Below are 14,285 nucleotides of genomic sequence, written 5' to 3'. Positions count from 1 at the left end.
TCCTAAGCAGTTTTCCTGATCCCTCCTGCCACCTTTGTCTGTGGAGAAGCATCAGGACTGGAAGCCATTGATAGGATTTTACCCCCAGAGGTAAGATAACTGCTAAAGAGTGTTGGAGTCAAATGAGAGACAAACTATAGAGTAACGTGCTCTAAGCCCTCAGCTCCCATGTAGGTCACTGTATGCCTGCGGAAGAGAGTGTTCTCATCCATGCACCTTTTACCCTAGGTTCCAGGCCCACTGGATCTTTGATGATCTGGGAAACCTTCCATCTTGAAAATTAGGGAAAAGAGTTTCTCTTTATACCTTTCAGAATGTTTCAATATTTTTTTTTATCAATTGCTAATTACAGGAGAAAAGTCTGAAATATTTCTTGATTACCCTGCTTAAGAAAGTTAGGAGGATTACTTCAATTTCGTTTCATTTTCTTCAGTTTAATTAATTTAGAATTTATTGTTTCTAATGATAATTAATGAAATGAATGAATGACTACTATTAATACCTCACGTTAACCAAGTGTTGATGATACTATTTTATGGTAAGTATCTACATGGGTTTTCTTATTTCAAGCCACAGAAAACTCAGGGAAGCTACACAGGACTTGGGAGGGGTGTGTGTGTCCAAACCTGTCCAGATTCTTAAGAGTGGAGTGGAAGTCAGGGTTGATGTTCATGATTTCACTCAAATTGCTAATTCTCAGATTTATGTTGATTAATGGCACAGTAGTTCCCGTGCATGCAAGCATCTTATGATTATTAAAACAGTATGAAAATATTATTAGTCCTAGACATTTCAGTCTTTTCCTGTGTCATATTTCCCCCAGGTTTCCTCTATGCTATGTCATCTAAGCAAGTCTCCAAAGAAACCAAAGGCTTGCTTCCCTTCTTCCGTCCCTCCTCCTCCCTCCCTTCCTTTCCCATTTTATGTCAAATGACCTTTGTATGATACACCGAATGTATAGAATTTTTATTTATAGAATTTATAGAAGTACTGCTGCAATAATAAATCAGCAACTTTAGAAAACCCATTATGCCTCTCTCTATTCTATTTAAATTTAATCCATTTTGTGATACAGTTCTGTTTTGATCAGTAAACTTGAATTAATACACTATTTTCACAAATAAACCAAAGGTTTCAGGATATCTCTATTCCTTTGCTTATGGAATCCTAGAGAAATAACATAGTTCATATTCCAGGGTAATAAAACCCCTATTTATTTTAAATATTAACAGAGACTTCTAGAAATTTGCATGTTTCTAATGATACGATCATATTTGTATTCCCCTAACTATAGACAGGGGCATGTGCATTATAAAGAATTTGATGTGTCTGACTTGCAGACCCTTGTGTGTGTGTGTGTGTGTGTGTGTATGGGTTTTTTGGCTTTAACTGATCAGTACTGGGTTGTATTATAAAACCACTTTTCTATCCTTCCTAAACATATAATAAATTTTATCCTATAAGGCCACATTTCTATATATGCCTGGTTATAACTTGCCTTCATGTTGGCATACAGTGTAGAAATACATCAGAAGCAGGTAGACTGGACTGCAGACAAAACAGTGGGGCCAATGTCAACCACAGGAAGTAGCTCCCACATACCTAGAAGTGTTCTGATATGACAATCTATTGTACTGTTCAGATCCTGTGCTCTCCAGGAGCCCTCAGACCTTATGCATTGTGTTAGAGCTCTAAGGACCGAGGTAATTAAAACAGCCACATTTCTTAGGCTTCTTATGAATTTCATATTTATTTTGATCCAGGCCTTGCCCTCCTATGTGCTAAAGAGTTAAGGTGTCACCTGGTCCTCTAAGCATCACAATAGATGTTAGAATTTTTACTTTGTCCCACATGCATCAACCCATCTTTCTGAAATCACTGAGGTGGGAAAAAACATAGTGGAAAATTGAGACCATAAGATATTTGAACAATATTATAATTGTTATGTCATATCTCCAGAGTTCTTTGATATTATATTAGCCACTAAGAATTCTCTTTGGTTTTAAATTTTTTATTTGTTTATTTATTTAACTTTTAGATTCTATGTGTACATCTGCATGTACCTATATCTGAGCACATGTTCCTGTGTGAGTAGGAGCTCATATGTGAGGTACTGGATATGCATATGTGTATATATGTGTCTGGAGGTCAGAGGTCACCCTTAGATATTATTCCTCAGCCATCAACCTTGTTCATTGAGACAGGGTCTCTTACGGGGACCTGGTACTCATAGATTAGGCTAAGCTAATTGGGCAGTGAGTTTTAATGATCCTCCTATACATACCTGCTAGTGGTAGGATTACACAGGCACCTCTGTACATACTAGTGGTGGGACTTCACAGACACCTCCATACCTGCTAACAGTGGGATTACAGGGCACCCCTGGAATTTTCTTAATATGGATTCTGTGAGATTGAATTTATATCTCCATGCTTGGGCAGCAAGCATTTTAAGGACATTTATCTCCTCAAGCCTTTTAACTTTTATTTTTGATGGACTTTAAATAGAATTCTTACCCAATCAAATTTGCCCATTCTAAATATGTGGCTCATGGAGACTTACACAGGCACATACTTGTGCATCTACCTCTAGCAGAAAGCATGGACGTACCATCAGTCTTGTTCCTTTGTGTCTTTATATGGTTGGTCCTTCAATGTCTGTATTTATTTGAAATTACTGATCTGAGTTCTAGTATCATAGTCTTACATAATTACACATGAATCACACAAAACAGAATGTGCATATGACTCCTATTGCTTGACATGATTATTGTATTACTTATTCTTGCTGTGTTTATCAAGCATAAATTTGTTTGGCCTTCTGAATGATATGGTTTTATTATACCTCAAGTGGCCTACTAATTTTTCTCTTGATACACAGTTATTTCCAGCTTTTAGTTAGTATGGAGTAGCTACAAATACTGAATATAGGTCCCATGCTACAGAAGAAACACTGATTCCTTTGTGTGGCACACGTTTTTATGTCTCTTGGGCATATATTTGGGAGTGAGTTGGTGGTTATGTACAGGCATTTCCAAAGTCTTTTCTAAGTTTCTTTCCATCATTGTCTAGCTATTTCTCACAATCAGCAGTGATGCATTGGTGTTCTAGACCAATCAGAACTAATTTGTCAGACTAATTTATAGTTGAAAACATTCCAGTTGGTGTTGATGGTATTGATTTTCATCTCCATAATAAATAACTATGTTGAATGTCTTTTGATATTATTTTTGTTCATTTCTTTTGAAATGCCTGTTCAAACATTTTGTCCATTTTTATGTTATTTCACTATTGAGCTTTATTTTTTCATTTAAATAAAATTAGTCACCCTACAGACTCTTTTTATACAATTTTTTGTAACTATTAAGATAATGTATATTTTGTTCATTTTTTTTTAGTTGTGGATTTAGTGGATTACATTGTGTGATGTTTTGTTGTTCATCTGGTCTGTATTCTTGGGTATAACCCATGATGTCATAATGATTGCTTGGACTTAGCTTTGGGACATTTTATTAAATGTCTTTATGAGGAATTTTGTTATTCAGATCCCACATATAAAGCAAAATAAACAAGACTTTGACAAATGTTGCACGTTTTGGCAAAAGAAATAGGAAGAAGAAGGGAGACAAGGGAGGGGTGAATATGGTCAAAGTATACGATACATATGAGTGAAATTGTCATTATGAAACTCATCACTTCATGCAAAGAATCTAAGCTTATGCATTTTTAATACAGTTCCCTTTTACTGGGATGCATTGGGTGGGTTTTGTATTGAGGTAAAGCTAATCTTATATGACACATATTTTCTTCCTCTATTTTCTGGGAGAGTTTGTATTGTACTTGTATATTTTTCTTTCTAACTGTGTGGCAGAATTCACTCATCATGTTCTCTGGATAGGGTGTTTTCTCTATGGGAAAGGTTTCATCTACAATTTATTTAATAGATAACAGTATTCCATTTATATACCATTCTCTTCCTTCTTGTCTCGTCTCTCTCCTCCTCCCCATTCCTCTTCCTGTCCTACTCTTTCTCCTTGTTTTTAAAAGAAACTAGTTTAATTTAGAAAGCTCCAAGAGGCAGTAGGCTTGTTACTAGCAAAAATACTCCATACAGCCTATGTATTTCTCTTCAAATTATACCTGTATCTTTTAAAAATTGCTTTAATAAGGTAGTTTATAACATTATTTTTTAAATATTTTAGAATCTGAGGTGATATCTCCCTTTTCATTCATTTTAAGATAATATTCTCCCTGCTCCCCTTTCCTTTATCATGCTTAGTGTGAGTAGTTTTATCTATCTAATCACAGAACTAATTTTCAATTTTAATAATTTTGTATTGGTTGATTTTCCATCTCTTGGAGTCATATTCTTCTTTAGTGTTTCATTTCTTTTGCATATTATACTCTTATTTCTTTACTTCTTTAGGTATCAATAAACTATTGTTTTAAAACTTAATTTTTGATAACAAAACTTCCCTCTGAAAATGGTGATAGAAAGATCTCACAAAAATTTGTGTAATAGAAACTTTGTCTGTATTTACTAATTTTCATTGTTCACCAACATATTTGACCAACAGGTTCTTTAGAAATATGGCATTTAATTTGCAAATGTATTGGAAATTTACAGAGCTTTTGTTGTTGGTTTCTAGGTTAATTACATTGTTGTTGCTGAACATACTTTCTATAACATCAACTCCTTGCAATTAAAAAAGTCTATAATCCACCAACTAGGTCACTCTAGTTAATAGTGCTGTTGAGGCTTTTTATGTCTCTATTGATTTTCTGTCTTCCTGTTATAGCAATTACTGATAAGAGGACATTAATGTACCAACTATACTTGCAGATTTGTCCATTTCTGATTTCAAATTTGCAGGGTTTATTTCAGGTATCTTGAAAGGCTACTGGTATAACCTGAATGTTTAAAATGATTGTTTCTCCTCAAGGAATTGAAACTTTAGTAATTATGTAGCATCACCCTTTAGCCCAGATAATACTTCCTGCTCCAAATCTCTAGCTGATACCAATTGTCATTCCAGTTTGGTTTGCTTAGTTCTTGTGTCTAACCTATGTATGCTTTATGTATGCAATTGAATGTGCTTCTCCTAGAGAGTGTTTTGAAATCAAAATGGTATTAGTTAGTAAGAAAATAAAATTTATATTTGTTCTTGTCCATACTATTTATCATTGTTTATTTTTTAATGTCCTGGTTATTTTAACAATATCTGATAGATTTTTATGTTAAGATTAAAGTAGTCTCATAAAAACATGGGAGAGTTCTCAACATCTGTATTTTATGTCATAATTTCCTAAGATTTGTGGTATTTATTTTTCACTTTAGTATTTCATAGAAATCACCATTAATTTCACCAGGATCCAGAATTCTTCTTTTGCAATTTGTTTTACAATTTGCAACCTAAGTTTTTCTAAAATAATCAAGGATAGTCAGATTTTACTTAGTGATTTGCTCATCTCATATCTCTGCTGTGAATTATTTGCCATAAGGTTCACAGTCATCTTTGGTACTTTATTTTATAGGATTGCCAGTGAAAACACTTCATTTCTGATAGTAGTGGCTGTGATCTTTTTTGATCTCCATAAATCTAAGCTTTTACTGTTAATGTTCTTATGTAATTTTGTTTTGAATAGGATTTTATTTGTCAGTTTTCTTTGTTCCTAACATTCCTCATTTCCTACTTATTTTTAAGATCATTTTTTTATTCTAGGACTTTATTTTTGTTGAATATAAATAAATGTTTATGTCTATAAATTTCCTGTAACCATTGATTTACCTGCTTTCCTCAAAATTTATTATATAGCAATCTCATGAATTAAATTTAAAATACTTCTATTTATTTTATATTTATTCCTTCTTTAAACAATAGACTTTTAAAATTAACTAATTTAAAATACATAAAGTTTTATATATTATTTCTTTTTATTAATTTAATTCAATTAAATTTTGGATATGGAGAAATTACACATTGGTTGAATAATCTAAAAATCATTGAGATGTGTTATCTATTAGTCATGCATATTTTCTTAGCGAATATTGCATGAGTATTTAAACAAAATATTAATCTCATACTTTTTTAAAGGTTCTTTTTTAATTAAAATGGTTTGCAGTAAACAGAGAAGCCTGTATGGGGAGCAACTTCCCAAATGTTGCCTGCTGCCCCATGGGACTTGGACTGCCAGGACCAACACCAGGTACATGACAGCAGAAAAACCAAACAGGAAGCGGTAGGCCTTGCCATGGCGGTAGAGTTGCTGTGCTGCAGGGAACATCTCCATGCTGCCATAAATGAGGGGCGCGATGGAAAAGAGCAAAAATGCTGATCATGGAGAGCACCAGGTAGCTGATGTTGTTTCGAGGGAAGGAGAGAAGGCCCAAGAGAGACGGCACAATGCTCAACAAATATGGATATTCCCACTGATAGGGCATGGCCACCTGATCATGTGACAAGAGCCTCAGGTGTCCCACACTCATCTTGGCAACCAACAGCAGCCATATGACCAGATGGACGTAGATCAGCTTCTTGATTTCATACTTCAGCGTCACACTCATACCTCATCTGGTAGTGAGTGCATGGTGACGTGCTCCCGGTGCTGAAAGTCGCAGCCATCGGTGCCGGCCCCTCGCGGGCCTGCCCGAGATGCCATTGTGCAGAACTGAACTCCAGGCCGCTCACGCCAACCCTCTGGCTCACCGACCCAGCTAGTTCCCCAGCGGACCCCTTTCTTGCCTCCTCGATACGCTTCCACTACCCGGCGTGCCAGTCTCTTACTTCTTGATACAGTGTTCCATGCTCAAATACGGATTGATGAGCTCAGTGTAGCTACCAGTTTTGTAGAAATCTGTGTCTTCCTCATTGTGTGTGAGCTGTTATTCTATCAGTTGCTGGAGATACATGTTAGATATTCAACTTCGAATATTTTGATGTCTTTTGTAAAAAAAAAATGCCCCTTTATTGGAGTCTTCTAATGTTTCCTTCACATGTTTTGATTTTTCATTATTAGGTACATACACATTAATAATTATTATGATTTTTCAGGTGTGTTGACCATTTTACCATCAGAATTCCTTTGTTCCCTTAAGTTTGCTATTTGCAATACATTTCTGCTTATGTATTTATTTTCTACTTGTCTGCACTTTCATATTGGAAGTAGGTTTCTTTACGACACCATTAAATTTAATCTTGCTTCATTTTCCCCACCCTAGTTCCTTGCTTTATACCTAATCTCTGTGGTTCTGCCAATTGTAGCTTGGATATCACTGACTTAAGAGCAAATATCCACATATAAGCAAATACACACCATATTTCCCTTTTGGGGTGGTCTTGGTTACCTCACTCAGGATAATTGTTTTCTGATTCCATTTATTTACCTGTATGAATTTCAATCTTTTTCGTTGCTGAGTAATACTTTCTTTTGGAAATGTACCACCTTTTTTTACAATCCATTTTTCTGTTGAGGGATATATATTTAGGTTGTTTCCAATTTTTTGGCTATGATAGAAAGAGCAGCAATGAACTTGGCTAAACAAGTGTCTCTGTGGTAGGTTAAAAAATTCTTTGGTTATATTCCTAAAAGTGATATAGTTGGATCTTGAGGTAGATTGATTTCCATATTCCTAAGGAACAGTCACTACAATTTCCAAAGTGGCTGTACCAGTTTGCACTTCCACAGCAATGAAGAAGTGTTTCCCATGCTATACATCCCTGCCAGCATAAGCTGTCACTTGTTTTATTTTTTTATAATTTTTTTATTTATTTATTAAATTTAATTTTACATATCAGCCACGGATTCCCTTGTTCTCCCCCTCTGCCCCCCCCTGCCTTTCCCCCAGCCCACCCCCCATTCCCATCTCCTCCAGGGCAAAGACTCCCCTGAGGATTGAGTTCAACCTGGTAGATTCAGGTTGGTTCAACCTTGTCTTATTTCTGATTTTGATGGTGGGTATGGGTTTACTGTAAACTGCCTTTATTTTGTTAAGATATATCATTTATATGCCTAATCTCTCTAGAATTTTTAACATGAAGGAGTGTTGGTTTTTTTTTTTTTTTTTTTTTTCTCGAGACAGGGTTTCTCTGTGTAGCTTTGCACCTTTCCTGGAGCTCACTTGGTAGCCCAGGCTGGCCTCGAACTCACAGAGATCCGCCTGGCTCTGCCTCCCGAGTGCTGGGATTAAAGGTGTGCGCCACCAACGCCCGGCGGAGTGTTGGGTTTTGTCAAAGGCCTTTTCTGCATCTAATTAGATGATCATGTGTCTTTTTCTTTCAGTTTGTTTATATGGTGAATTACACTTATCGATTTACATATTTCAACCACCCCTGCATCTCTAGGATGAAGCCTCCTTGATTAGGGTGGGTGATCATTTTGATGCGTTCTTGGATTTGGTTTGCAAGTATTTTATTGAGTATTTTTGCACCTATGTTCATGAAGGAAATTGGTCTGTAATCCCCTTTCTTTGTAGGGTATTCATTTGGTTTGGGTATCAAGATAACTTTGGCTTCATAAAATGAATTGGATAATATTATTTCTTTTTCTATTTTGTGTAATAATTTGAGGAATATTGGCATTAACTCTTCTTTGAAAGTCTAGTAGAATTTTGAACTAAAACCATCTATCTGACTCTGGGCTTATTTATGGTGGGGAAAGTTTTAATTACTGATTCCATTTCACTAGGTCTATTTAAATAGTTTGTCTTTTCTTGACTTAATTAGTAAGTGGTATGTATTGAGAAAATTACCCATTCCTTTTAGATTTTCCAGTTCGGTGGATCACAGGCTTTTAAAATATGCCCTTATGATTCTCTTATGATTTCCTTGGTGTCTGTTGTTATGTCTACCTTTTCCCTTCTAAATTTGTTAATTTGGATATTATGTCTCTACCTTTTAGATAATTTGGATGAGGGTTTGTCAATCTTATTGATTTTCTCAAAGAACCAACTCTGTTTCGTTTATTCTTTGTATTTTTTTTCTCTATTTTACTGACTTCAGACCCGAGTTTGACTATTTATTGCCATCCATTTCTATTGCAACGTGTAATTTCTCTGTTTTTGTGTTTGTTCTAGTGCCTTTGGGTGTGCTCTTATGTTACTTGTGTGAGATTTCTCCATTTTTAAAATGTAGGCACTTAGTAATATGAACTTTCCTTTTAGAATGGCCTTCATTGTGTCCCGTAACCTGGATCTGCTGTATGCTTATTTTCATTCAATTCTAGAATGTCTTTAATTTTTTTATTTCTATCCTGATCCATTTTTCGTAAGTAGTGTGTTGTTCCTTTTCCACAGGTTTGTGATCTTTCTGTTTTTCCTGTTAATGTTGATATCCACCTTTTATCCCTAGTGATTAGATTTGATGCAAGGCACTGAGTGCTTCAGTTCTCGTGTAGCTGCAGGGACTTGCTTTGTGTCTGAACATGTAGTCAGTTTGGGAGACAGTTCCATGAAGTGCCGAGAAGAAGGTATATTCTTTTGTGTTTGGGTTAAATGGTCTGTAAATATCTACTAGGTCCACTTGGTTTATAATATAAGTTAGCTCTAGCATTTTTCTGTTTAGTTTTTGCTTGGATGACCTGTCTATTTGGCAAGAGTAGCGTATTGAAGTCTCCCACTATCAGCGTATGAGAGTTAATATGTGATTTAAACTGTAGTAGTGTTTTTGTTTTGTTTTAAGAACTTGTGTGCCCTTGTATTTGGGGCATAGATGTGAAGAATTGAAATGTCCTCTGGGTGGATTTTTTTTTTCTTTGATGAGTACGTAGTGTCCTTCCCTATCTCTTCTGGTAAGTTTTGGTTTAAAATCAATTTTGTCAGATATTAAAATGGCTACACCAGATTACTTCTTCAGTCCATTTGCTTGGAATATCTTTTTCCATCTTTTCACCCTGAGGTGATATCTTTGATATTATGATTTTTTTTGATACACCAGAAAGATGGATCCTCTTTTCATATCCATTCAAGTTATTCTGTGTTTCTTCTTCTTCTTTTTTTTTTTTAATTGGGGATCTGAAACCATTGATGTCAAGAGCTATCAATGAGCAGTTTGTTGACTTCTGTTATTATTCTGTTGTAGTGTGTGTGAGAGCGAATGAGAGTTTCTGTCTCCCTGTCTCTCTACCTTTCTGTCTCTGTCTCTGTCTCTGTCTCTGTCTCTGTCTCTCTCTCTCTCTCTCTCTCTCTCTCTCTCTCTCTCTGTGTGTGTGTGTTTCCCCTCTTTTGATTTGCTGGTCTGATATTAGTTATTTCTTGTGTTTTCCTGGGTGTGGTTAACCTTTTTACATTGGAGTTTTCCTTCTAGTGCCTTCAGTAGGGCTGGATTTGTAGACAGATATTGCTTAAATTTGATTTTATCATGGAAGTTCTTATTTTCTCCATCTATTGTGTTCTAAATTTTTGCTGAGTATAGTAGTCTGGGCTGGTGTCTGTGGTCTCTTAGAGTTTGTAGTACATTTGTCTAGGCCCTGCTGGCTTTCAGAGTCTCCATTGAGAAGTCAGGTATTATTCTAATACGTCTGTCTTTTTCCCTTGAAGTTTTTGATATTCTTTCTTTGTTCTGTATGTTTAGTGTTTTGACTACTATGTGGTACAGGGACTTCTTTTTCTGGTCCAGTCTATTTTGTGTTCTACATGCTTCTTATACCATATGCATTACCTTCTTCTTTAGGTTAGCGACATTTTCTTTTATGATTTTGCCGAAAATATTTTCTGGGCCTTTGACCAGGATTTCTTCTCCTTCCTCTATTCCTATTTGTATTAAAGTTGGTCTTTTCATAGTGTCCCAGATATACTGGCTGTTTTGTGCCATGATTTTTTTTTTAGATATTATATTTTCTTTGACTGAGGTATCCATTTCTTCTACCATGTCTTTAATGCCTTTAGAGTCTTTCTTCCATCTTTTGTATTCTCCTTGTGAGGCTTGCCTCTGAGGCTCCTGTTTGAAGTCCTAAATTCTTTATTTCCAAATTTCCCCCAGTTTGGGTTTCCTTTATTGATTCTGTTTCTACTTTCAAGTCTTGAACTGTTTTATTCATTTCCTTCCACTGTTTGTTTTTCATAGATTTCTTTAAGGAATTTATTCATTTCTTTTTTAGGAACTTCTATCATATTTATATAGGCTATTTTAAGGTTTTTGTCTTGGACTTTAGTTATGCTGCAATACTCAGTTTCTGCTGTGATATGGTTGCCTGACTCTAGTGGAGACCTATTATCCTGGGTGGTTTTTATTTTGTTTCTATGCTGTGACATAGTCATCTTAGTTCAGGAAGGTTGTAATTCTAGGTGCTGATGCCAGGTCTTTCTTTATGGGCTGGGTGCTTTTTCCCTTGGTTTCTGTTGCCCTTTCTGTTTCTTAGGAGGGTGTGGTGGCTGTGTGTTGCCTATTGGAAAATTCTTTTGGGATTTCCATAGGTATGACTACTAGGGGTTACAGGTAGAATGTGTTTCCAGGTATCAGAGCTGAAGGTTAGGAATGTGGATTGCTTGGGATGAGGAGAGGTTGAAAGAATCCACTGGAGAGATGAAAGCAGGATGTTCAGATAGGTTCTGCTTAGTCTCCTGGGAGTGGGGGCAGAGAGTGAGGAGGGGCCACAAAACATAGCCTCTTGCAGAGGTGGGAATGAGACTGGGGGACTGGATACGGAGGAGGGAAAGGAGAATGAAAACCTGAAGTTGCCTACCTGCTTAGCTGGCCTGCTTGCTTCTCTATCAGGCTTGGCTGGCATGTTCCCAGAGAAAGCCTGCTGTAAGTTTGGGATTACAGAAGAATGGGGAGGAAGGCTGGAGGAGATCTGCTTGATCTGCTGGAGATGGGAGCAGAGAGGAGGGGGCAGTGCAGAGATGCAGGTAGCCTACCCTCTTCCTGGCTGGAATGTCTACTGGAGCGGCGGACTGGTATAAAGCGATGTGAGGCTATGAGGCAGATGGAGTGGAAGATCTGTGTGTTCCACTGGAGATGGGGGCTGAGAGGGAAGCAAGGCTGCAGCAGGGCAGGTGCTCTGCGACGGAGCTGGAAATGAGATTGGAGGATTGATTTGCAGAAGAGGAACGAGAGGTGAAGATCTCCAGTTAGCCTATCTGTTTTCCTGACTGGAGTGACCTGCAGATTCCCGGAGAATGCGTGCTGGCGTTCGAAGCTGTACAGTGGGATGAGTGGGGGGAGGTTTGTTAGAGGAGGTTTATATGATCCCTTGTAGATGGGGGCCAGAGAGGCACAGGAGACCACAGTAGCTGATCTGCTACAGGGCTGAGGAAGGGGGGCGGGGTGTTGGGTCTTGGAGAAATGGAGGAAGAAGTGAAGTTCTTCAATTACCCTACCTGCTTCCCTGGCCAGAGTGACTTGTAGGTTCCCAGGGAATATCTGCTGTCCTTGGGGGCTGGGATAAAGTGGGGGGAGGGATGTTTGAAATCTGTGTGATCTTTGGAACTTTTAGAATCTGCAGGAAATCTGTGTGACCCACTGAATATAGATGTGGGAGACTGCAGCAGGTGGTCTGCTAATGAGCTGGGGATGAGACTGGGGGCTTGGATCTGGAGAAGAGAGAGGTGAAGATCTGCTGTAAGCTTCCCTGCTTTCCTACCCAGAACAAAATTTTTCTGTCATGTGAGTAGATTCTCCATAGAGCAGAAAACTGAATTGGGTTCATCACTACTGATGGTAAGATTAAACAATACAGTATTCTGTCAAAAGAAAAATCTAAAATAATAAAAAAAAACCCTATAGCATAGATCATCCAGTGCTCTCTGTTTCAGTTATATTTTGAATTGGTTAAAGAAATGGTGAAAGAGAAAGCTTTTGAAATTTTTTTCTTCCTTTTCAGACCATGGTAGCACAGTGAGAGTGAATTCTCCTCCATTAAATTAAAGCCCAATTGAAGCTTCTACAACTCAAACAAAGTACCCAAGTATAGACCCTGTGGCGACTGGAGAGAGCCATATGACAGGTGTCCTCAGCCATCCTTCTTAAGATCTATAGACAAACGGAACTTTCTAATGTTGGCCTGAAACATGTTCCTCATTTTCTGTAAAATTACAGAAGTGAATCTGGCTACTGTCAAGTCTAATAAACCCCAGTCAGAGTGAGGTGGGGCCTTTCCAGTGCTTTACTACTTTCACTAGCTAATCTTGATCCTTTTTAAATGTTTGCCACAAGTTCAGATACTTGTTAGTAACCAGGTGTACTAGCTTGCTTTCTATTGCTGTTATAAAGATCATATTCCACAGAAATTCTGGGAGAAAAGGGTTTATTTCCACATACAGTTTACAGTCCCTTGTGAAGGGAATCCAGAGCAGAACACCAAAGGCAGAAACTTGAAAGCAGGAACAGAAGCAGAGGTCGTGGAGAAATGCTGCTTCCTGCTGTTTTCTTTGTGTGGCTCACATAGCTTGCTTTGTCCAGGAGCAGCTCCACCCATAATAGTCTGGGACCTCCCAGATCAATTATTAATCAAGGAGAGGCCCACAGGCCAATCTGAGGGAGGCATGTTTTCAACCCATGTTTTTTCTTCCCAGATGACTATAGATTGTGTCATGTTGACAAAACAACAACAAAATTAACACAGAAGGCATGAATAAAGGTGTGAGTTTGTGTTGAGTGCCCATGTGTATGATCACACACACACACACACACACACACACACACACACACACACACACATTTATATATTTAGAAAGACACATCCGTTACCTAATCTTGTACATTTTGGTTAGCCTTTACTTGCTCTCCTCTTCTTGGCATGCAGACAAGCTGCCTTGGAGGAGAGGACGGTTCCCTTAAGGCTGATGATACACTCTGTCTGACTTATCAGTCTCTGTCTAGTCAGATTTTGTACTCTTGCCCTGAATGTCTGTGTGTGTGTCTGTGTGTATGTGTATGTGTTTGTGTCTCTGTGTGTATGTGTGTGTATATGTGTGTATGTGTGTGTGTGTGTGTGTTTATGTGTACAGACAAGTAAAATTATAGTTCAGATTCTCTGCCCTGTGGATCCATTCCAGGAATGTGGAATTCATAAAACCTGGTCAGCTGAATGTCAAAAAACGAAAGCTAAAACAAAAAAAGAAGGAAGAAAGAAAAAGACTGCTCATTTAAACAGTGGAAAAGTATGTCTAACTTCCCCAAGCTAATTAACAGACTTTTTGTGCAGATTTAGATAAAACACTTCCTGTCGCCACCTCTGGATTTCTGATTAGTGTACAACTAAGTGTCCTTAGGGTATGAAGTTAAATTAAGCCTACACATATGCTGTGCATTCTTAAGTATTTTAAGTAACTCTATTGACAAGCTCATA

At 37.4% G+C, this 14,285-nt stretch overlaps 1 pseudogene; it reads right to left on the bottom strand.

Annotated features, from left to right (window-relative positions):
• Positions 1-6,201: 6,201 nt before the first annotated feature.
• LOC114694615 lies at positions 6,202-6,659 on the bottom strand (annotated as a pseudogene).
• Between the last annotated feature and the right edge of the window lie 7,626 nt (positions 6,660-14,285).

Source organism: Peromyscus leucopus, chromosome 2, assembly GCF_004664715.2.
Source record: "Peromyscus leucopus breed LL Stock chromosome 2, UCI_PerLeu_2.1, whole genome shotgun sequence".
NCBI lineage: Eukaryota > Metazoa > Chordata > Mammalia > Rodentia > Cricetidae > Peromyscus > Peromyscus leucopus.
Note: the sequence above shows the minus strand (reverse complement) of the source record. Positions and strands in the feature narration are given on the sequence as shown.